Source organism: Cebidichthys violaceus, unplaced genomic scaffold (assembly GCF_023349555.1).
Source record: "Cebidichthys violaceus isolate CVI_PGR_0920_01 unplaced genomic scaffold, fCebVio1.0.p SCAF_7, whole genome shotgun sequence".
Classification (NCBI taxonomy): Eukaryota; Metazoa; Chordata; class Actinopteri; order Perciformes; family Stichaeidae; genus Cebidichthys; species Cebidichthys violaceus.
Genome location: NW_027176927.1, coordinates 9,724,944 through 9,748,901, shown reverse-complemented (window position 1 = coordinate 9,748,901; position 23,958 = coordinate 9,724,944). Strand labels below are relative to the sequence as shown.

Here is a 23,958-nt window from a genome sequence, read left to right as displayed (position 1 = left end):
CTGCCTTCCCATCTCTCCCTCCCCAGGCTCATAGTGGGCTGACACTGAGCCAGTCATGGGAAGCCAACCAAGCAGAGGAGATGTTGCGGTGGGTATCTCCTGCCTTATCCTCCTCCAGTCTCCAGAGCGGCTAATATCCCCTCGCCGCCCCAGCCTCCTCTCCGCTAGTTATGACGCTTATGTAATCCCACTTACGGTGCTCAACAGCGGGGTGTGGGCTGTTTGTGCCTTAAGGTGCGAGAAAAAAATAAAAGGAATATACCATCCACTGTTGGCTTGTGTTGAGGTGGAAAGAGAAGGACACATTATAGCTTTTCTTCTCCCTCTGTGTGCCTCAACCCACACGGGCAAAACGTCTCTCAGATGATAATCCTGCTTTCAGAGTGAACGAGCAACCCTGTGATGAGCTCAAATGGAAGAGGCAAGCCGCCAGTGAATATATGGCTGGATAGGCGACTGGGTGGATTGAATTGGTGGATGAAGATAAAAAAGAGGATGGGGAGACGTAATGGATCCTCTGTGGAAATAGGTCGGGGGCGAACTAGGCAGTTTTGGCCCACAGTGCAGTGATGAGAGGAAAAGAGGGGTGATGGTTGTGAGAGTGGAGGTAAAACAATACAGCGACGAGGTAGACAGAGTGGGGGAGTAGATTAAAAGAGAGCGAAGAGGGGGAGTTGTCTCGGGTGAACCGGGTTTGATAAGGATAGATAGTTGTTGCTTGGGTCAGGCAATGTGCAGCTGGACCCGTTTGGTCTCAGCACCTTCAGTGACCGAGGAGTTCATAGATTGCAGTCTGTCTTACACTCCCTCTCTGCAGAGGGACTGAGGGTCCTGCCCAGTAGCAGACGGAGGGGCGAGACCTGCTGTCAGGACTCTAGCTGTGCTCGTGTCCAGCTGTTTGGTGCTAGACGTGGTCTTTGCCTCCTTATAGGCAGTATGGGAGCTTTGCGTTGTGCTCAATGTCATGGTCCTGTGTACCCGAAGCATAAAAGTGAATGGAAATTCAACTTAAAAAAGGCAATTTTTTTCGTCCAAGCAGCTTATCACTGAGAGGGCATACAAAAAAGTTTTGAATAGGAACTTTATATCAAAACCACTTTGTGTAGAATTTGAAAGCTTTTGTCTGGTGCTCCTCAGAAGTAGCTCGATAATCACAGTGAATTGGCACTTTGTTTTATGCTGTCACATCATTTTAGCCAATTTCCAGGCCCAACAATCCAAGTTATAAGTCTGTATTGGAGGATTCGCTCATCAAAATGTACATTCAGTGCCAATGTTCAGTGGTACTGCAGGAAGTATCGTGCTCTTTATTTGGCGAGATGGATGGTTGAGAATGTTGAATGTTGACGTGGCTGGACGTGTACTACTGAAAAGTCCAGATCCTGTCACAGACTTCCAATAACCATTATATTTATATCAACTATAATATCCTTAACCATACCATGCACATCATTTGACAAAAAAAGGGATGCAAGTACACATACTAACACTTGAGTACTTGCCTATACCAAAGGACCCATCTGAGTAATACATAATTACTAATCATTTTCGTTTTTTTTTTTTATGTTTTTACCATGGAAAGTGTCTTTGAATGCCTTTTAAAGTGCTATATAAATACAATGTATTATTATTATTATTCAATAGTGATTTCGATTTTTAGAACAAATTAAATATAGAACACAATGCTTTTGCTGACATATTAACATTTTATTTTGTATTTTCCTGATACAAATGGAGCATAGTTTGCAGTTAGGATAATTACCTGTTTAATGATAATAATACTTTTGACTGATAAATGCCATGAGTTAAACAGTTAAAAAGACATTAAAAATGAAACAAAAGATGAGCAAGACTCAGAGAAGCAGCTCGTCACTTAAAGGAGGACAGCTGGTCCGACTTAAAGGTCAGCCTGCTTTAAATGAGCCTGGACCATTGTTCTTGTTAGCTTCGGGCTAACCCCCTTCACTTTAAATGAGCAGTGTGTAGGATTAAGTGACACCTCGTGGTGAGGTGGTAAATTGCCTCCAACTGAATACCCTCCGTTCACCCCTCCCTCTTCAAGCGTGGCAGAGAACTACAGTGGCCTGAAGGTAAAAGCTGAAAGTCTCTCTCTAGAGCCAGTCTTTGGTTTGTCCGTTCAGAGGTACTGTAGAAACATGGCAGTGGCAACATTGCAAACTCCGTGAAGAGGACCTGGTCCCTATGTAGATATGAAGGGCCAATACATCCCCCTAAATCCTACACACTGGTGCTTCAATCAGCAGGCAGCAAGCAAGACACAACACTTGGCTTAGGTCTTGGGGAGTTGTAGCATTTATTCACCGACAAATGAAACTGTTCTCACCCTGCACTGCTATACGTTCACAGCTATAACGTTACTGCTGACTTCTTACTCATCATCACACAGACAGCTCTCTCTTGACTGACCACTCACTAATGTTGCACCGGGCTGGCAATAGACTTAAACCCTGACAGAGAAAGCCAGACTGACACAAAGCTGACAACCGCACGGCTCAACTAATTGATAGTAGCTGCATGTGTGTGTGACAATGCATGCAGTGGTGTCGGATGCAGTTGTATCGGAGTAGTATTACGAGTACATGAGCACAGTATTGTACCAATACCCAATACAGGTATTTGCTGCATCCCTGAACATTTTTTTGTTTTGTAACATAATCCAGGGTTTTGCAGAGTTGACCAATGTTGCCGTTCTTATCTGGCAATTGTTATGGGATATCGGTTTGTTTGTTTATTTTCTTCCTAACCAATCAGTAGTGATGTATCCGCCCCACTTATTTTCAGTCGACATGGAAGTAAAGGTGGTAAACGAGCATTTCATTTATTTCATGATGATTTAAAAAAAGTTTCTGTCATTTTTTTGGTCATTTTTTGTCAGTTCCTAGTAGGCATGGTGCTGATTAGTCAATCGTTTTAAAAAACACTCTTAAAAAATGTATTGTTGAAAAAATGATGAACCAACAATGTAAGAAGATGAAATAGCAGTATTAGTGCGTTGCCTTTAATAATAAATTCACCCCCATACGAGCAGGCCCTGTGTGCATATGGGGTAAATGGTTAGATTAATGTATTGACATTCAGATTGATGAGCTCAGTGTTACCTTACTATGACTAATACAAAATCCGATGAGTTGGGGTCGACCTGTGGTATGACAGATATAGTACAGCTTGATTATGTTCCCCTGTGTCAATCGGATGATCAATAGGACGCGCTTAACCTACACTGATTCTATGTGACCTTTTAATCAAATCTAAAGGGATGAATGGATACATCAAGTGTTTTGTTGCGTTTTTTATCAATAACACTCTGGTTTCAATTAAGAGTCCCTGAATAGCAAGGAGGAAATAAAATCAAATATCCTAGAAAATTAACTTTATTAGAAAAGATTTGCAAAGAGAAGCTTCATTGAAATGTCATAAAAAGAATAAAGAATTCTGCCTTAATATGGTGATTACAGTTGAGCAGGAGTCTGTGTTTTATACTTCCTTGGCTCACTGTGTGAACGCAGTGAGAAATCTTTAACCTTTAAGATGAAGAGGACTGGTGATTTCAGGGCTATTTTTGGAATATTCTGACATTCAAATGGTCAAAGTTAAAGGTTTTGGGAAAAAAAATATTGGCTGTTGGTAGCTTCAGTCCAGAGATATTGGCTATGGAAATCCATTTCGGTAGATCTCCGATGTGGGCTTGTGCATGTGTGTGGAAGGGTGCGATTTGTGTCACGAAACGTGGTGTGGCACGGAGCGGGAAAGGACTCATTTGTTGGCCGTCGGTTGACAGCAGGGGAGGCAGTGAGTGATTAAAGGATGGATGAGAGAGATGCGGGGAGATGAGAGAGCACATGACTCAATCTGAACAAAAGGGACACGTTCGTGATAGCTTTGAGAAAGCGCCGGAGATGACCAGCAAAGTGAGGTGTAGGTAAAGGGGACAGATACAACTTGCCCACAAATATGTGGGACCATCTGGTGTGGGTGACCTTGGTTGCACATCATGCACTCTCAAGTTTGGCTTTGCAATCATTCTCAAGTGTGAAATATTTGATAAAGCTTGGAAAATCACCACGCAAGGGAACAGTGTCACAGTCTAAAAGCAGTCTGCACACAGACAGGCTCAGTTGTTCGCAGCTTCACGCAGAAAAAAAAAACCCAACAAAAAAAATAAAACTCAGGTTTAAAAAAACAACTTTGCTGTTCTTCACATATTTGTGTGGGACATTTGAAAACCCCAAAATTAGGCGTAGATGTGAAGGTGCATGCAACATTCTTTTGCCTTTCCAGACTCCATACACGATAAAACACCAACACGGTCTGGCCCATTACAAAAGAAACACAGCTTCCTTTGGCCTGAGTTTGTATACAGGTACACTGGTCCAGTTGTCCATCATGTGTTCAGGTACGACTTGATTGTGAGGCTGAGGATAATTCCTGAAATGCAGCTTGTGCTTAAAATGCACATTGTGGCAGTCTCTAGCATTTTGACCATGTGCTTTAATTCTGTATTGTCTACAATGTAGTGTGGGCACATATACGCAGCGATACACACTCTACAGCATTAGTTATTTGGCACTCTGAATGTGCAGTGGGAGGCTGCCTGAAGTGCAGGTCAAGGTACAGCAGCAAAAGACATTCAGAAGTAGTCAGAAGTACTTATGAAGGAAACCCTGTATACCTGTATGAACATTATTGGACGTTGCCAGTCAGCTAGTTGACAAGCACCGGAATACTGAGCCAGTAATCGTGAGGCATGAATTAATGAAATGTATATTCACACTTTGTCAGCATTTTGGTCATACAATCTGATATATGTTACTTTTGTTGTCTTCTTTGGGGAGAAAGTATAAATTCAGTTTTGAAGCTTCGAGTTCGCCATCTTGGTTTTTTGCAACCAGAAGTGACTCAAGAGGGTGGTACTAAGACAGACTGTGAAAGGGTTCAAGTTCTAAGATTATTATATATATATTTATTTTTTTATCAGAGTGTTGGACCCTGGGGAACATATCCTGAAGCACCAAATATTCTTTTCCTTTTTTTTCTCTGAGCTTTCTGTCTTTTGCTTCCAGTTTTCTCAAATCCTGATTCCTGGCGGATAATGGAGTGTGGCACTCGTAGCAGTGACAGTGACGCAGCTGTCAACAAGATATGACTAGTTGCTGTGTGTGTGTGTGTGTGTGTGTGTGTGTGTGTGTGTGTGTGTGTGTGTGTGTGTGTGTGTGTGTGTGTGCGCGTGTTGTAAAGGTCTCTGTCATGGGGAGATGTGTGTCAGTTCCAGGCGAGAAGCACCGATAACAACTAGTATGTGTGTGTGTGTGTGTGTGTGTGTTTTTTGATTGTGTTCCCAACATTGACACAATCAGTGAGTGTTAGTAACCAACATGTAGAATGTATACATATATGTATGTATATATTTATATATATAGATGTATATATATACATCTATATATACATCTACAGAAAATAAATTACAATATGGGCACAACTGTTGTGGTCCTGGTGAACAGCTGTTTTTGTGGCAAGCAGACGAGTAGTTTTCGTGTCATGTCTGACCTGTTGTCAGTTTATTTCTACCCACAATAAATATCTTTCAAATATATAATGCAACCCTTTCAGCTCTTTGTTCACATTCCAAGACAAACCGATTGGGAGGAAAAGTAATCATGCATCTGTTACATTTACTGGACATTCTGTCCAACGAATGAAATCCAAATAATCCAACCACTTATCTTTCCATTGATGAAATGAAATCACACACTTTAGGATCCTCCTTACCGGTTTAATATATATGAACATTAAAGGTTTGTTAGTGTGACACTTAACAATGTAAAGGGCTTTAGACTTTTTCCTACTCAAATCTATTGTTATTATATCCGCCTTTAAAAATCCACTATTGTTCAATGTGGACAATTTATACATTATTTTTGTTATTTTTTATTTGGATTTTTATTTATGGATAACTACATGGTCCAATGCCACATTCCTAAGGTTACTACGTTTATACATAGAAACACAACTTCTTTGTCACATAGTTCGTCCACCAGAGAGCACTGACAAGTTCCATTTTTCACTGTCAAATGTCCTAAACATATTTTTAAAACTGCATACCGTACCATACCAGTAGAGCAATGATAGATAGGTGTGTGTGTGTGTGTGTGTGTGTGTGTGTGTGTGTGATAAACTGACAGCAAGTGAAATAGGACTTGAAACTTGTTTTCCTTTTGAGCTTCAACTGCGCTGCCTCCACTGGTCCAGTCAGTTCTGTAAATGTCAAAACAGCGTTGAGATACATCATTTCACAACTTTGATCACAGCCTACTCAGAGCTTCCTGACACACTGCTTGTGATGGAGGGGTAAAGAACTGACAAAAGACCAGACGGTCCAAAAAAAAGTGACGGCGTATAGAAGGAAAGAGGAGGAAATGCTCATAACCCGCCCTGACTGGCACTTTTTCCTCCAGCTTGCTCGCAGCCAGTTGCGGTTGAGGAAGATGAATGTGAGCGCAGAGTCTCTCCCTGCGAGCCTGACCACATTGGTGCTAAACTAAGGGATTTCCAACCCGCCTCCATAAGGGAGAGCTGAGGAATCCTAAAGCAGGTCGAATGCATTAGCTCCTCTCCACACACATACACACTGTGCACAGCACCGGTGTACACACGCACGAAGAAATATCCCACTAGAAAACAGCACACACTCACCGGTGCAACCACGCACCGGTCCCTCGTGACCGAGTGTGGGTGGCTGACCGAGGGAGAGAATAAAGCTGATTGTGTGTGTGAGCATGAAGAGGGAGCGAGGCGTGGTGCTCGCCACAGGGGGCGCCGTGTGGGCAGGAGTGAACCGCAGAGAGACGGCAGGAATGTGCAGCGGTCGCTCCGACTGCAGGGAGCCGCTCAGCCTGTTTGAGAAGTTTTCATGTGGAGCTTGTTCTTTTGGAACGGAGGCAGGGAAAACAATTGTGAAACCCATGGACCCATGGTGACGGGATGTCCAACCTACCACTGATCGGTGTGATTATTAGATAGCGGTTGCTGTGATTAAAAGCATCGTAGTTATTTTTACCCAAGTCAAATCAATTCGATCGACAATTGTCAGTAATGTATTTGAGTCAGAGCTGAACAGATCGTGGGAGAAGGATTCTGACATGTGCAATATACCGAGTCCAGCACCATGGGTAAACTTTTAAAAGGATGGAGCTGCGCTGAGCATTTGGCATCATTACTGTTGCTTTACTGCTGTGCTTCCTGTTAAAAGGAACTGCTTGATGAGAATATGCTGAGGCTGTAGTTGTTGTACAGAAGAAGGTGGCCGGCTGTAAACATGAAAACATGAAAAGGTACAGCATCCAGCCTGTAGCCGCAGGTATGGGGTCAGCAATCAGCAGTAGATACGGATAGGCCCAAAGACAACACCGCCTCTACACATTCTGAAGTCTTAATCAGACACAATGCTTTCTAGCAGCCTGGCGTGGCTTTTTGTCATCATTTTCAACAAGAGTGAAGTGTTTTGCTCGCTGCTGTTGCGTTGATGAGTGCCTTGTGTTTTTGCAGGAGCGGCTTGAGTTGAAGAAACTGAAACTCAGAGCAGAAACGCACCCAACGTCATTCTTGTTTTTTTTTCTTTTTCTTCTCATTATTGGAACTGTTGCTTGATACCCGGAACTGTATGACTTTACCAACCGTAGTTACCGCGATCTGATCAGAAAACAGCAGGACGCAATGTAGTGCACTTGAGATGTTTTTTAGCTTCTCATAGCTCATACAATTTGTTCTACTTTCATTTCAATTTTTCTTCTGCATAACACAGAATATGCCTCCACACCATGTGTCTGTGTTTTGAAAGCCATGCTGCTTTACTGTTGCTCTCCTGCTGCTTGTTGGCTACTGCATACAACTGCTTACAGGGTTGAAGTAGCAGCTTCCTGACTCTTGAGCCAATCAACAGCTTGTGAAATGTTCAAACAAGATGAAGTCAGATGTTCAAATGGCTTTTTTTCCCTTCTCATTTCTCTCATAAGCTGACCATTATTTAGTGTCTTATTATTATTAGGACAAATGTTTGTGTATTTATTTGGATCTGATCACCGCTCTGTGGCTCCTGAAATGATCTGCCGCCTTCATCTCTTCTATGGAAACATTGAAGACGTAGAGTATCACTGCATATTCAGCAATGGGCTGTATTAGAAAGTGATTCATTATATTTCATGATAATACGGTGATTTAGCTACAGCTATAAGTCTGTTTCAAGCACCACTTGAAAGTAGCACAATAGCTTTGGTAACATAACGGCTAACAGAGTGTTTTTTACGGGGCTGCTTAGGCTGATAAGACAAGCACATAAATCAGCTCTGTAGCGCAACGTTGACGTTGATATGTGCCGCAGAATAATGCACATTATTTTTCCTTGTGGTCTGACCACTTCAAATCTCTCTAGAGTATTGAGATGTGTTCTCACTGTACTTTATTTGTGTGTTAATGCATTTTGAAGCATAAATTGCAACTCTGCTTGCCAGAGCAGACAGACATCATACATATGACGCTGGACTCTTTTAAGTAATAGCTGTATATCTGATATCTGTTATGATAAATGTTTCAGGGGTAAATGTTTTAAATCAGAATCGCACCTTGAATCACTTTATCATTGTTATAATGAACTATTTGGGACGGTTCCAGCCATGATTCTTTCTGGCAGTTTGGTATAATTCTCTTAATACCTGGCCAATCAGATTTCTCAATGAGGTATTTCTTACATAGTCATCTACAGTATTTGCAAGCATTCTCACCTCCAGGCTGCAGCAAAGGTCTGCCTCACATAATCCCAAATGGAAAGAAAAAATAAAGAGAATCAATAGGAGTTGCAAAATCCATGAAAAAGTCAGATTGTATAGAAGTCTATGAGAAAATGACTCTACTTCTCTTTTGATTTATTCCCTCAGTAAACATTGTAAACATGAGTTTATGGTCTCAATCTCTAGTTTCAAGTCTTCAATACAGCATGATGTTCAGTTAGTAAATATGGTCCATTTAGAGTCAAATAGACCATAAAGCAGAGTACGCTTTAGGGCGGGGCTACACTGTGATTAACAGGTCGCTACCACGACATTGTCCGGTTGTCTGTGTTTTTGTCGGAGAAGCATTCGGTTGTACTTAGCTCCACCCTCTGGTGTCACTTCTGGTAAGAAAAAACAACAACAAGATAGTGAATACCAAAAGGCTGAACTTGAGGCTTTAGAACAGCAGTCCACAAACCAATGGGTGACAACACGGTGAAAATGTCCACTATGGTTTCACATGGGACACAAAGAGAGTTCTCCTGGGTGAAAGTCCTGTGTGTAGGGCCAACCCGCTGCAGAGGTACAGCGGGTTGTCCTGCATTCACTTACATTTAACCCCAAATTGATCCGGAAGGCTGTGCCATGGGTGTAAATGCTTAGTTAGTCCTGATGGATAGCGGCACCTCGCATGGTAGCCCCTGCCATCAGTGTATGAATGGGTGTGAACGGTTGAATGACTTGTTGTGTTAAAGCACTTTGAGTGGTCAGGAGGCTACAAAGGCGCTATACAAATACAAGCCAATACCATTTACCGTTTGTTTGTTTGACCCATCCATTGCCCCCAACTGCCACCCCAAACAGGCTTTTCCTCTTTTGTTAACGTCATAATTACTACGGCCACTAGAGGTCGACGTAGTCTTCTTGTATTTTTACCAGTGATCAAACATGTGAATAGATGAGTTGTTGTAGCAGGCCCCTTCTACCTTATATGTAGTAGGCTGATTACCACTAATAACGACCTTTCAATCGAATTGGATGGGAAGAGTCAAAAACCCAACCAAGTCAAAAATGTGTTACAACTGTTAGCCTTGCAGAGATGGTAATGCTGGGTGGTCGGCCAGTCCACCACTTGGTCCTGATAGACTCAAAATTCTCACTAGGATGAGTGGAATGGCTTTTTCTCTAGTGCCACCATCAGGTCACAGTGAACCTATCCAGTGAAATATCTCAACATCTTCCGAAATGGATTTCCATGTTTTGTTGCACTTGACGTTGACATTTGTTGTTATGATCCAAATGCCTTTTCTATTGGATGGATTGTCATTTAATCTGGTGTTGTGATGTTCATCTCAGGATAAATTGCATTAACTTTGATGAGTCCATAACATTTCCTCTAGCGCCATCATGAGGTCAAAATTGCAATTTGTCAAAAAACGTGAACATGGTGAACATTACACCTTCAAACATCAACAGTCATTTGATGTCATTTTTGGGTAGCCTACATGACAGAATATGGTGTGCCTAGTAGGGTTAGGCAAGTGGACAAATACATTGTCTGTCGATGACTGGCGTACATGGCTGGTTGTATTTGCTTTTGGGGGTGACAGTTTTTGTCATTTTGTTAAGCTATTTTAATGATCTCTCTCTCTCTTTCTCTCTCTCTCTCTCATTCTCTCTCTCTCTCTCTCTCTCTCTCTCTGTCTTTGCTCCACCGCACACAGACCTGTGCAAATATATTTGCAGTCACTGGATGTTTGGCTGACAGAGGCTGGTTGAAAAAAATATAACATGTCATCCAACCCTAGCGCCTATAAGACATTTAGTGACCGAGTCTGTATATAAAGGCAATCAAGCGAAAGCAGCCTGGGGTTAAGGTTACTGCATCACTCCCAGCCACTACAGAAGAGAACAACTTAACATTTGAAAACAGTCGGTCGCTCATGAAGACTCTGGCCTTTATCAGCTCCACCTGTTCTCTGTCAAAAGACTCACTTGAACTTCAGAGTCAGTGCGAAGAAGTCGAGGAATTGTCCGTCACCCTTCCTCGAGGCTGCCTTGTCAATGGACGGCCTATCTCAGGTCCCTCTCCACGCTGCCTGAGGGTTTATTAAACATTCATGCTTTAATTAAGCAATTTTACCGCCGCTACTTACGGCGGATGATAAAAAGCACAGCTCCGGGATGAGCAAATGTGTGTGTGTGTGTGTGTGTGTGTGTGTGTGTGTGTGTGTGTGTGTGTGTGTAAAAGTGTCCTACGTGAGAGGCCATTAATTTCCTGCCATAAAGAAATGTGTGAGGATTAGAGAAAAGACAAGTTGAACTTTTTTTACCTCCCTCATCAGTCATGTGTGACTGTAGGAGAATGGTCGGCGGATGATGTTACGGCGCGATAAGGATCCCTGTGTCTTCTGACAGGCGGCCCGTCACCATCCGCCCGCTCGCTGCTACTCTTTCTCTCTCTTTCTCTATTTTACACTTCATCACACACTTCTTTTTTTTTAAATCCAGAAGAGCCTAGGAGAATCTAATCCCTTTTCCACCTCTCAGAAAAGTGCTCTATTATGAAAGACTGCGTTGTGTCTCGGAAGGGTGAAGGTGTGTGTGTGTCTGTGTGTGTGTGTGTGTCAGTGAGACAACAGTGTGTGTTCATGTTGCCAGTCTCCTTGGGTGACTGTCTCACTGTCGTTCTTCAGATTTGATGACTTCGACAATGAAGATGAATTACTTGGAGCACACTGGAATGTACGAGGTTATTGCTGCTGTGCATCAGAGCTGGATGGCCAAAAAAAAAAAACAGTCTATATATACATGTGTGTGCATGTATGTGTGTGTGTGTGTGTTGTTGCATCTGCGTGCCTCTGTGTCCTTGTTAAGAGCAGGCGGTAGCTCTGTGGGACGGCTGTACAGGCTGCTCTCCTTGGCGGTATCACCTGGAATGACACCCAGAGGTGACACACTGTCAGAACACACACCCACTCAAGACATAGGACACACACACACACACACACACACACACACACACACACACACACAATAAGCTGAGCAGATCTTGGCCAAAGCCCTGCCAGGTCCAAGAAAAGAACTCATTATTGCAGACATGTTCCATGCGCTCTTGTAACAACACACACAAACGCAAAAAATACACAGACACAGTCCAACACACACCCAGCAGACCCTTCGTCCTGAACTGTCACGGTCTAAATTTACTGTAAGGGATGCATCTTGATTGTTGGGATAATTGTCCGACCACAGACAGTGGCTTCTATCTAAAACCTCGGCAGACGTTGGTTTGCAGAGTCAAACGTTGTAAACTGAAGCTTCTTGTGAGGGTCACCTCCTACTGTGTGTTCAGACCGAACGGATCGGACCGAAGCGGTGCCGATTTTTACCACCAGCTCCAAACAAGCAAGGTAATGACTGTGCAGAAGTTGGCTCCACTTGATTTCCTGCATTCTGGGGAATTTTTCAGCATCAATTCATGGAGGAAATGTCCTTATTCATGTAAAGAAAAACACCAAATGCAGGCACCAAAGATTCAAAGTATAATGTAATATAATGCAGTAAGGATCTCAGGAGTGGAATCAGAAATACTTTATTGATCTCTTGGGGGAAATTTGGTTACGTTATTTTTTTTTCCATTTTTATAACGCATAAATATTTAAATATAGTTATAATATATATTGTTATAGTCGACACAGATGTGTTTATGCATGACTTACTCTCCCCTACTCCGGTTTTTGGGTTGTGCATGTGGCACCTGTTCACATCAATGATACAATACTTCATTTAGATTTTCTTATAAAGCCACTGGACTTAAACAAATCTCAAAAGTCATAGTATTTTGATAAAAACGTTGTAATAATCTAAGAACGATGTCGCAGTTTGACAAGAATAAATATCGTAAAATGAAGGTTTCATGGTTTCACGGCCACAGGTTTTACCAACAAGCACCTGATCCTGGTATGAGAGAAAATTGAAACCATTTCCAGGATGAGGCAGCAGATGGAGTCCAGCAGGGACCCGGTTTTGTCCCGACAGCTGAGACCAGGGCTCAGTCCTGATGATGTGAAAGCCAGCTGGAATCTAACAGAGCAGAGGTGTCTGTAAGCGGAAAGTCAAAGGCTACAGTAGCTGGACTGTCAGGAAGTGTTAAATCATGGACATACTGTTATTTGTCTCACATTGCAGATGCTAAAACTGCATTTCGTTGTACTAGTACTTGTACTCTGTGCAATGACAATAAAGTTGAATCTGAATCGGATACTGAAATGGATCTTGAAATGTCTCAACGTTTCCTCTCTTTATATTGTGATTTAATTCTCACAATCTCAGATTTTTTACAGTACCACTAATACCTCCTTTTTTGTGAAAACTCTTTCTCGAACTTGCATCTGTATCAGAGCAGCTCGCGCAGAGCTCCACACTCCTCCAATCCGTACGAGAGGAACACCGCTTCTTCTTTTTTCCGTTTAATGGCAAACATTGCTTTTGAGGTTGCACACTGCCCCCGACTTTACCGGAGGCATTGTTGCATTTATGAGTCGCATTCTAGCAGTTCTTGAAAAATAAAAGAACTCTGCTACTTTTGTGTTCTTATTTAGAGGGACAGATGCCCATGTTCCAATAATAAAGGGGGTGTGTCCACTGCACCCCACCAAAAAGCCTATGTGTACCACAGGGGGCTAACAGAGCTGAGGTCTGTTGTGACTGATTTCAAAATTCACCTGGGCCCTGTTCTTCTTACGTGGATCACCAAGTTATCCAGACTAGAATGATTTTACACAAAGCTGTATTTTCTGGTTCTTTGAAGCTGGTTTAATATTTAATATTGAGATGAGACTGTCAGAGCAACAAGTCCTTAAACCCAAACTTATTTGCAGTTAGCTGGATTAAGACAGAGATGTTTTAGGGTGAATCCCAGTGGCGGCTGGTGGAATATTTTCTAGGTAGGGCTGTGCCACATCCAATCAATTTCAACAAACATCCCAGTATGATTTAATGCAAAAAAAAATTCATGTATCAAACACGCATTACTACTTTGCAGTTGAATATTTAACATTTATTCCAACACGAAAAAAAGCAGTAAATAACACTTTGACAAACACGTCAGGACATCTTATTTTTGTCACCCTCACAGGCAATTCAGTATAATATAATCGTGTATATATATATAATAATATTAAGTATAATATAAAACACACACACACACACATATATATATATAAAATATAATACAATAGAACATGTTTATTTATTGAGATGGCCCTATGGACCTTGTTTGTTGGGAAAACCAATAGGGAGATAAAGATCAGGAGAAGTAAACATGAAGTGCAATTAGGAATAATGGTGTTAAATTAAGCTATGATGAGTTTTCACTGTTAATTTACCATCCCAATTAAATGTTGATGCCTCCATGACCAAGTTAAGCAAATGAGACTGAGGACAGCTATGTAGAAGAAAAGATGTTCGCTTTGCCTAATATGGCTCCATGTGTGCCCTGGTGTTCTCATGTTTCCTTACTTCCTCATCCCTCACTCCCGTAACATAACTGTCCGTGCTGGATCTGTCCCTGTTGTTTTAAAAAGCAAATACGTTTTTAGCATGACAGCATCCAGCAAGCCAAACCTTTCTGGTGTACCAGCTACTAGAGACGCTTCACATGTACTGCTTCCCTTTCCAGATAGTCTGCTGTCTGATTGTGAGGTCAGGTTGATCTGGGATCAGCTCTTTCATCTGGAGATTCTCCTCTCAAATGGGTCTTGGAGGAGTAGTGCTCACGCTCGCCTGTAGAGACTAGTCCTGACGAGAACTCATAGCTCGGGGCAATACAGATTCTGCCCTTGGCTGAATGTATTTGAGGACGCTGATTGGCTAAATTGTATGTCACACATTTATATCTTTAATCAGGAATTGGCTAAACTGCTTCACAGACCCGCTTCCCGTGGGCCATTTTTCCAGCCCCCCAGAACTGCTGAGACATGCAGACAGGCGGAGAGGACGTGCAGGAAAAGCACATATTTTGCGCAGATATCATATTTTACACATAATACTGGGTGCATTCCATATTCCAAAAACACAAATATTGACAATTTGTATAATTTATTCTTTTTACGTTTTATTTTGTGTGGCTCGAGCCCTAGCGCGCTCTATTGACCAGCCACTGGTGAACCCCATGCATGAAGTCCTGTGCAGATACAAGATACAGAAGCAAGTTTCTTTGCTTTGGAATTAAATAATGAATCATAATAAAGTGTCCAAAGAACCAATCCAGATGTAGTTTAAGATTTAAAAAATAAACTAAAGTCAAATGCATGCCATTCACTTAACATGGAAATTGGTCATTGGTAGGTGTAAATGTACAAAATAATTAGCTGCAGAACTAATTATGATACAAAAAAAAAATGCTGATGAATAGCATCAGCATTTTTTTGAGAAATGTTTAGTAAAGTTTCATTTTCATAGCACACTCTTATAACTAATAATGAAAAGTCTCTTGACCCCAACATGCACCAACAACACTCGTAGCCTGAGCCCATGCACTCACTGCTCACCTGTACCTGTTTCACAGTGATGGGGTGGGAGCTGGAAACATCGTTGAACACATATTATGGGACTTAAATCGATAAATCTATTGCCCCAGTGCGTGACTACTCACGTTGCCACTATTTTAAATTAGGAGTGCATGTTTTCCAAGGAGTTTTCATCTAAGTTTCACAAATCAACCCATAGAACCGAGAATTAACAGGATTAGTTTAGCCTGAAAGTAGCATGATAGCCTGAATTAAGGGCTGTGAGTTTTTTGTTTAAGTTGCACGTCAATATGTATTTTTTAGAACCGCTCCCGAATATTTTGCAGAAAAAAGGCAACATACTTTTTTATTTTTATAGAACAAGGAGGATCCGTAGTTCGAACCAAAACTTGTCATACCAGTCAAACGTAATCACACATAACAGGAGAACAATGTTAGAATGTTATGCCTGCATCTCAACTCTCTCTGTGAGTTTATAATCAACTTCCAGGAGCTGCTCCTCTTTCCTCAGTCTTAGTTTGGATTGATTTATTTACTCTCATTTATTTCTCATCAAAGCATCACAACGTGATTAGGTTGTGCCTTTTCACAGTTTCTCATTCATGTGCTTGATAGACTTCGTATCTTATCATTGCTTTCATATCCGCTAAAGATTATATTGCGCAATCTAATCTCAAATGAAAATTACAATTAATTATTTTTCGGCTGTTCCAAAGAACACATTCTATTACTGCAGCTCAGATGCCCAGAGGCTCCACTGATGGTACATCTGTTTCAGCTCAATCTAATTCTCCCTCCCCTCCAGATTTGAGCTCTTCTCTCTGCGTACTGTGGCAGAAAGATCACTGATGAATTATCTTTGTCTGAGGTGTTAGCGCTGCCGTGTTGTGCTAATGCTTCTGCTTTCAATTTAGGAGATAAATTTGCTTTTAATGCCGTGATAGTTTGATTGTTGAAGGTTAAAAACTATCCTTGGACTCTGCGGCTGCTGACATCAGCCAAATTCCATCTGTTCTCTGCTCAACTCAGTGGAGGAGGTCTAGAAGAGAAGGGAAATTATAAGATGATCACTTGACGCATCTTACTGTAAAAAGTAAACATCTGTTACAGTTTGAGGAGAGCATAAATTATTCAATAAACATATGTTGGCAGGTGATAACAGATACACTTCCATTGTATTACATGCATCACCACAGTTAGGGGGGTCACCAAACACATTTGTAATGAATCAAATTACCAAAAAACGTATTGTCACACAGATGACCATGAGCCTTTATTGGTCCCAAGGGTCTAGGACCCCTGAAGCAAAAGATACTATGTCAATCAGACAATGCAAGTAAGGCAATAAACTGCTGTCAACATACAGTTAGCTAACCCTAGAACCCTGTCGTCGGGTGATTTTCACCCATGCAACCGTGTTCACGTGATTTTCATTGTGTTGCTGCTGTCTGGGTTGCGTGGGTCTTTGGGTAGCTTCAGGCTGCTCTCTGACGTTATCGAAGGTAGGCGTGTTTCCCTGCTCGGGTGATTTTCACCCGACGTTAGAGATAGAAAGTTAATTATTTTTCAGGTTGATATTATATGGATATTATATTATATTAAGACTGTGCCTTCACCGGACAAGGCTCACATGTCTCAAGAACGGGTGGACCGAAGAACAAGTTCCCAGCTCCATTATTTAATTTTTTTTATGAAGTTTTCATTAACGATACCCTAATTTTTCCCTAATTTCAGAGCCTTTTTATGGGCTCCCACCATATCTTTTTTTCGTTTTATGAGACGTCGTATAGGGTAAAACAAAAGAAGAGTACTTCAATTTGCCATGTATAGTTGTACTTAATATATTTTGATGAGAAGTATTTTTTTATTGGGTATATTATATTGGGTAAAATATACCTGATGTTAGTGATGGTGTTACTATTGTCATGATAGTGTTCTAGGGTTGCATGTTTTTACTGAAATATCATCACACCTAAATACCCATTTTCAACATTTCCCATCAGACAAAATCATATTTTGGTGTTTTGGATTCCTTTCATGGGTTTTCAAAACCCATTGTCACAAGAGTAAGTGCAGACGCTTCTGTTGACTTTCACCATCTGATGCCAAACATCTAGAGATGATTCCGTGCTTGCTTTTCATTTCCTTTTGGGCAACATTTTATTTCATCCCCAGAAAAAAGATAATGCTCTATTTGAAGAATGAAAACTGAAATAGAATACAAACACTCAAAGGGCCATCTAGGTTGAGTTTAGTCTTCTGAGCTATTACACTGAAATGTATTGATTTTATTTATCTATTTCTGTGTAATTACTCTTTATGCAGAAATGTTATCGTTGCAGAGCACCGTTTGCCTCAAAAATAAAAACTTAAATGCAGACGCCCTGTTTTTTATCAGCCTTCAGCCTGCTAAAAGTAGAAATGAATATCCATCCACTGTGGTGGGTCCCTGTGTGGCACTAGAGCGTCTAGTACCAGAAGGCAGCGTAGCACTTCATCTGTTTTTAAATGCTCTTTAATAGCATGCAAAGGCCTGGCTGGTCCTGCTGCTGCTAGCAGAATTATACTTAATGACACAATGCAACAAAGAAACAGGAGGGGTTCATCCAGGTGCTTCTACATACAACCACAATGTCTCCAGACGCGAAACAGGTCAATTAGCATAAAGAACCAAGTGCGTTTCGTACATTTTAACGGCTTACGCTCTGTGCCATCACAGGTTTCGACTGTGGCACATTCTGGCAGGAGACTTGTCGCAGATATTAAAATTCCTTAGCAATGAAAGGAAATGTTCCACATGCAGAGGATACAAAGCTTTGCATTGGTTTTCAGACTGAAGTGTGAAGCCTGGCCAAATGTGTTCACACGCCAGCCTCCATTTACAACTAAATAGATGCACATAAATATAGTTGGAGGGTTCCAAGCTTGTCGTTGCCACTTTAGGGTACAGCAGGCTGCTGTTTTTTGCTATTTTTATTGAACACTGGTGACTTTTTTTAAAAAGCCTATTCTCACCTAGTGAAGGTGCAAATGTTTCACAACAGGTTTCAGGTCTTTAACGTTTCGAAATTTCATAGCTCAGCTCAGCACTCAGCCATTTCCCATTTAAGCCACAAAAGCAGCCCTGATGTTGGGTGATCAGGTCTGGCTCACAGTCGACGTTCCAGTTCACCCTAAAGGTGTTGGCTCTGTGCAGACCAGTCGTGTTGGTGCACACCAAACTGTGAAAAGAATTCCTTTATAGAGCTGGCTCCATGCATGGAGGCATTGTCATGGTGAAACAGGAAAGGGACAAACTGTTGCCAACCAAATGTTATTGCACTTTTGTTCATATAGCAGTACTTTTAAAATAAAAGTGCACAATACACTACTTTTTTAATTCATTATTGAATTATGCATATAACAATGTGATTAATCACAATTAAAATTTCTAAGCGTTGCCCAGCACTAATATATATATATATATATATATATATATATATATATATATACATATATATATACATATATATACATGTGTATATATATATATATATATATATATATATATATGTATATATATATATATATATATATATATATATATATATATGTATATATATATATATACACACAAAGTTTTTTGCCAACAACATGTTGGAATTAACTTTCATAAAACACACTGTGAAAAGGTTAAAGTTCTAAGATGATCAATCACTGTGTAGCCCCGCCCTAAAGCATCCCCTGCTTTATGGTCTATTTGACTCTAAATGGACCATAATTTACTAAATGAACATCATGATGTATTGAAGATGACTTGAAACTAGAGATTGAGACCATAAACTCATGTTTATGATGTTTACTGAGAGAAGTAGAGTCATTTTCTCATAGACTTCTATACAATCAGAGGAGTCGCCCCCTGATGGACACTAGAGAGAATGCAGCTTTAAGGCACTTCCTCATTGGCTTCACTTTTCAGAACTGAGGATTGCCATCTGGGTATGCAACCCACGTAACAATTGCAATACCTTAACTTGGAGTGTACCCAAAATCAACCGAAAAAAAACATATTAGGGAACTTGAATCCCAACAGCTGCCTGTACAAGTTATTCTTGACGTTTTTTCTTTAGCAAGATTTTTTAATTTTTTTTGTCCAAACCATTCTTTCTTTATTTCTCTCATGGCATTAACACTAGTCATCATTTGTTTGGGTCTCCCACTGTCCTACCACTACTGAGAGTGCCAAATCGGTTCCTGTCTGCTGGACTTGATTTCACAATATAATCTTTTATTTCTTACTCTTTAAAGGACAGTTAAAACTGTTAAAATACAGTTAAATTAATGATGCACCACAAAGCGGAACCGGCAGCTGCATGTAGAAATTTCAGAGGCTCAACTCTGCTAATGATCAAATATCATGCATCTAATCCTGATCAGGTGACATAAATCAGGTTAAAATGGACAATGTACAAGTTTGTGCAGTGAAGACAGTTGAAGGTTAATCCAATTTGGAACACTTGGAACCTAATGGAAAATAAAGAGAGGTTTAGGAGTTCACTGCTTTGGAACCATGAAAAACACCAATGTGGATAAGGGCGTTATATACCTTTGGGCATATGTATACTGGAATGTGTTCAGCACACGTAGAACTACATAAAACTGTCAAGAGGGTATAGTTCATAGAGGTGCCCACCAAAGTGGAGGTGGGAGCTGAGAACTTCCATCAACACATCTACGGCTGTATGTCCATCACCCACCGTGACCTGCGAGGCTCTTCCTGCATAGCCCACCAGGATGAACCCCCAGCACACCCCTGCCACCTCCTCATCCATCGCTCATCTCTGTTTCGCTCAGTCGCTGCCTCTGTGTCTGAGTCACAATGCAGTCGCATCCCACACTGTGTGGGGAGATGAGGGCTTCTGATGTATGAGAGTGTTCTAAAGCGTGGGAAGGGTAAACCGCATTGCTCAGAGATCTATGTGTGTGTGTGTGTGTGTGTGTGTGTGTGTGTGTGTGTGTGTGTGTGTGTGTGTGTGTGCGCGAGTGGATTCGAGGCTTACAGGTTAGCGATCCCTGGACGCCTCTGAATATATTTCACATACCGTAGCATGCCGTATGGGTTTTAAATGGAGCAGTTAACTGTGTTTCCCAAAGTAACTTGGAGAAACACTGAAAAGAAAAAAACAATGACGCATTCATCAACTGTGGAGTGAATGAAAAAAAGCTGGAGAGAGTTAAGGACACACCAGAGCACAGCGGGGGCGATTTTCAGTCTTAATAGCCGTGTAGGGGGAAGGATGAGGGGGTGGGGTATCCACTCAAGTCCATGGAGGAAATAGACACGGAGGTTCTGGCAGTTCCCATAGGAACACTGATGGCCACTGCATCAGGGTTACTGGGAGCAAACAACATCAAGTTGCAGACAAAGTACTTCCCAGCAGCTCTCGGTTCTTAAACTGCCACGGATGTCAACATAGACTCAAAAAACTTTGCTGCCCGGCTGACAGAGACTCCCAAAATAATCGCACTCGAGTTGTTTGACAAGCAAAAAGCACGTGGAGTTGGCGGACGCACGCCAAATTGGAGTCAGAGCAAGGAGGCTTTATCAGCAGTCGTCTCCTCCAAAGATGGATGTTGTTGAGACAGACAAAAAAACAGTAAGACGCCTTATTTCTGTGAGCTGTCAGTCAGACTGGAGAAAAAGAAAGAAAAGCATCTGATCCCCGTGGTGAGAGACCTTTTGAGCCTTTTTCTTATCGCACCCTCTGAAATGGAGCATTCATCTTCGGAATTGAAATGTCTGGTTGGCTGACCTGCACCTGAAACCAAAGAGCGGACCCATGATATGTATTTATAGACAATGGGGTTTTGGGCAGAGCGTTGCAGAGACGGCGGCGCTGTGGAAGGTGAGAGGTGTAATGGTTTGTGTCTCCTCGGCTGATTGGGCTAAAGAGGTGACACAGATTTACGCTGATTCAACAATCTGCAGAGTGTGTGGGATTAATAGTTTCTATTATTAGTTTCCACAATAATTTCACTGATCAATGGGTTTTAATAAAGCTCCTTCCTTACATACACTTAACTAACATGTTGTATTTCAGTCAGTTTATGAGTCACATTTCTGTAAAAAATGACCAAACAGTGACCTTAAACACTCTCAAGACCACTCAACTTTGAATTGAATGGCCTCATATTACCTGAAATTTAGTAAATACCAATACATTTTTAAATAAAAAAAATATATGTATTTTTAATTTTTTAATTTTTAATTTTTTTTTTAATTTGTAAACTTAAAAGCGAATATTTTATTATTTTATCAACACTTATGTGTTGTTCACAGAATAGCATTATCAGGGACATTTTCTATCTACGTCACGTTTTCAGTATTTGGGCATTGACTTTGTACCAAAGCATCAGTTCTTGTGACATCCCTTTTGTAAATATTTGCGTCGCTTCCTGAATACATTTTGGATATCCGAGGAAATCATCAGTAGCCTCCTCAAGCAGATCTTGGCAAATGATGTCATTGTGGATGTGGAAATGCCCAGAGCCTGAGGATGGCTGTATTCATATTACTTTGTCAAGCGTTACATAAAGCAGGTAGAAATGCCATAGAAATACCTCACAGACTCATTGATTTATATAATATAGTCAGCAGAATTCTACATTCCATCTAATGCATGACATGACACAAGTTAAGGGGGTCCATCCATCACTGATGCAGCTTGTATAACTGAGTACTCTCTCCTGATATTTAGTCTTTGCTTTCCACGTCATCACGGTGCCATTACTCCTTCTGTGTACCAGGTGCCAAATAATGTAATCAAACCATGGTGTCTCCAAATGCCATTAGTTCTACAGCTTAATGAAGCCAACACTGTCTGAGAGGGCTTATATGTGTTGATATCAGTTATTGAGTTTAGCTCGTACAGGGAAGGGACGTCACGAGAACAGATTCTTTGGTACCAAGTCAATGCCAACATTTTGAAGACTACTTATTTTTCTATGGTACCGCAGGCACAGTAGGTACCAGGGATCAGGGCTTGAGACAAGTGACGTCTCGTTGTTCTGGGGATGATAGAAAATGTCCCAGATAAAGCTTATTGTGAAAGAAAATAAGTGTTGAAATCGGAATTAGGAATTAGTAAAAAATAAATCAAAAACAGTCTGAAAACATGTTGAAGCACATGGGATTAATTGTTCTGTATTTCTTGTTTACCATGGTATCGACTAAGGTATCAAGGACTGTGGAGTTTCACATCCTTTTTGCAACTATCCATATTTCAGTAATGCTCACGATAGGTTTGATCTCCAGATAAAGTGGTTTAGTTTGTTTCCCACACCTCTGCAATTATTTCGGGAACTGCAATTTATCAACATCCAAAATATGAAAGCTTCAATAAAGAAATATATGTACTGGTTTGAAGAAAAAGAAACAGAGGTTACATCCAGAAACATAATGGTGGCGTGATGTGTTGCTGACTGCTTGCTGAATGTCACCAATGGCCCGGCGGGGGAGCTGATTGGGTGCTGGGTGCTCTGTGGCGGGTTCACCCTCAGGTTAAGCTCCCCGCTCCACAGGAAGAGACGGATCCATGCCGGTGTGTTGAGGTGCCCTCTTTTTTTTATTTATCTATCTATTTATTTATTTACCTGGAATACAGAGAAGAAACTGCAGGGAGCACATTAGACACAGTTGGCATGCAATTAAAATACAGTTAGTATTTTATTAATATTATTTATATTAACAGGTATAATCATTCAACAGGTTTGTGTGTTTTAATACATACTGTACATTTCTAATGCATTTCTCACTACAGTCAGTGGTCGCAATCATTTTCACAAAGAAATATCTTTCACTGCTGGAAATTAAAAAAAAATATATATTCTCTATTGAATGAGGACACTACATTGTGATTGATGTAGAATTCTGACACTCTGTTCACTTTGGAATAAGCCTACTGTTTTTTCCCCTCTTTTCATTTCCCCCTCCTCTTATCTGTCCTAACATTTCTTCCCTCTTTCTGTTCCTGTCTCCCTTCATCTCCCTCTGCCCCCCCCCCTCTCAACGCCTGTTATCTCCACCATGCAGTTGACTGCTTCTGTCCTCTGGGTGTCAGCACTCGCCTTATCCTTCATTCAGCCGTACAGCTTTGTGCGGACTAATCACCCCATTTCTGCCTGCATTTCATGTTTTCATGATTATTTTCTCCAGTGCTCTTGTCTCCATCTTTATTTCATTTCCCTCACCCTCTTCTGCTCCCTTCCCAGCTGCCTGCGCGTTTCCACAATGGTTGTCAACTCCAACATCATATTTCACCCATCCTTTCCTCCCATCACAGCTCTCTCTCACACACACACACACACACACACACACACACACGCACTCACTAAGGTCTTAGATATAGGGTTACTGCAGATATATTTATTGAGGTGTGTGTGTGCATGTATTACTCATGTTGTGGTGACATGAATGTTTTACACAGTGTTATTGTGGGGACCTACCTTCCTTTTGGAGACAAAATGCGAGTCCTCATAACATAAGTCATTACATTTTAGGGTAAGGATTTGATTTGTAAGGTTTAAGGTTGAAATGTGTTAGGTGAAAGTCAAAGTTAGGTTAAGGTTAAGGTTTAAGTTTAGGTTAAGGTTATGGTTGAGGT

At 41.1% G+C, this 23,958-nt stretch overlaps 1 protein-coding gene across 8 annotated transcripts in view; it reads left to right on the top strand.

The window, feature by feature from the left end:
• The window catches only part of adgrb1a (adhesion G protein-coupled receptor B1a), a 154,212-nt gene that overhangs the window by 46,958 nt on the left and 83,296 nt on the right, over positions 1–23,958 (top strand). The window lies entirely within an intron of this gene.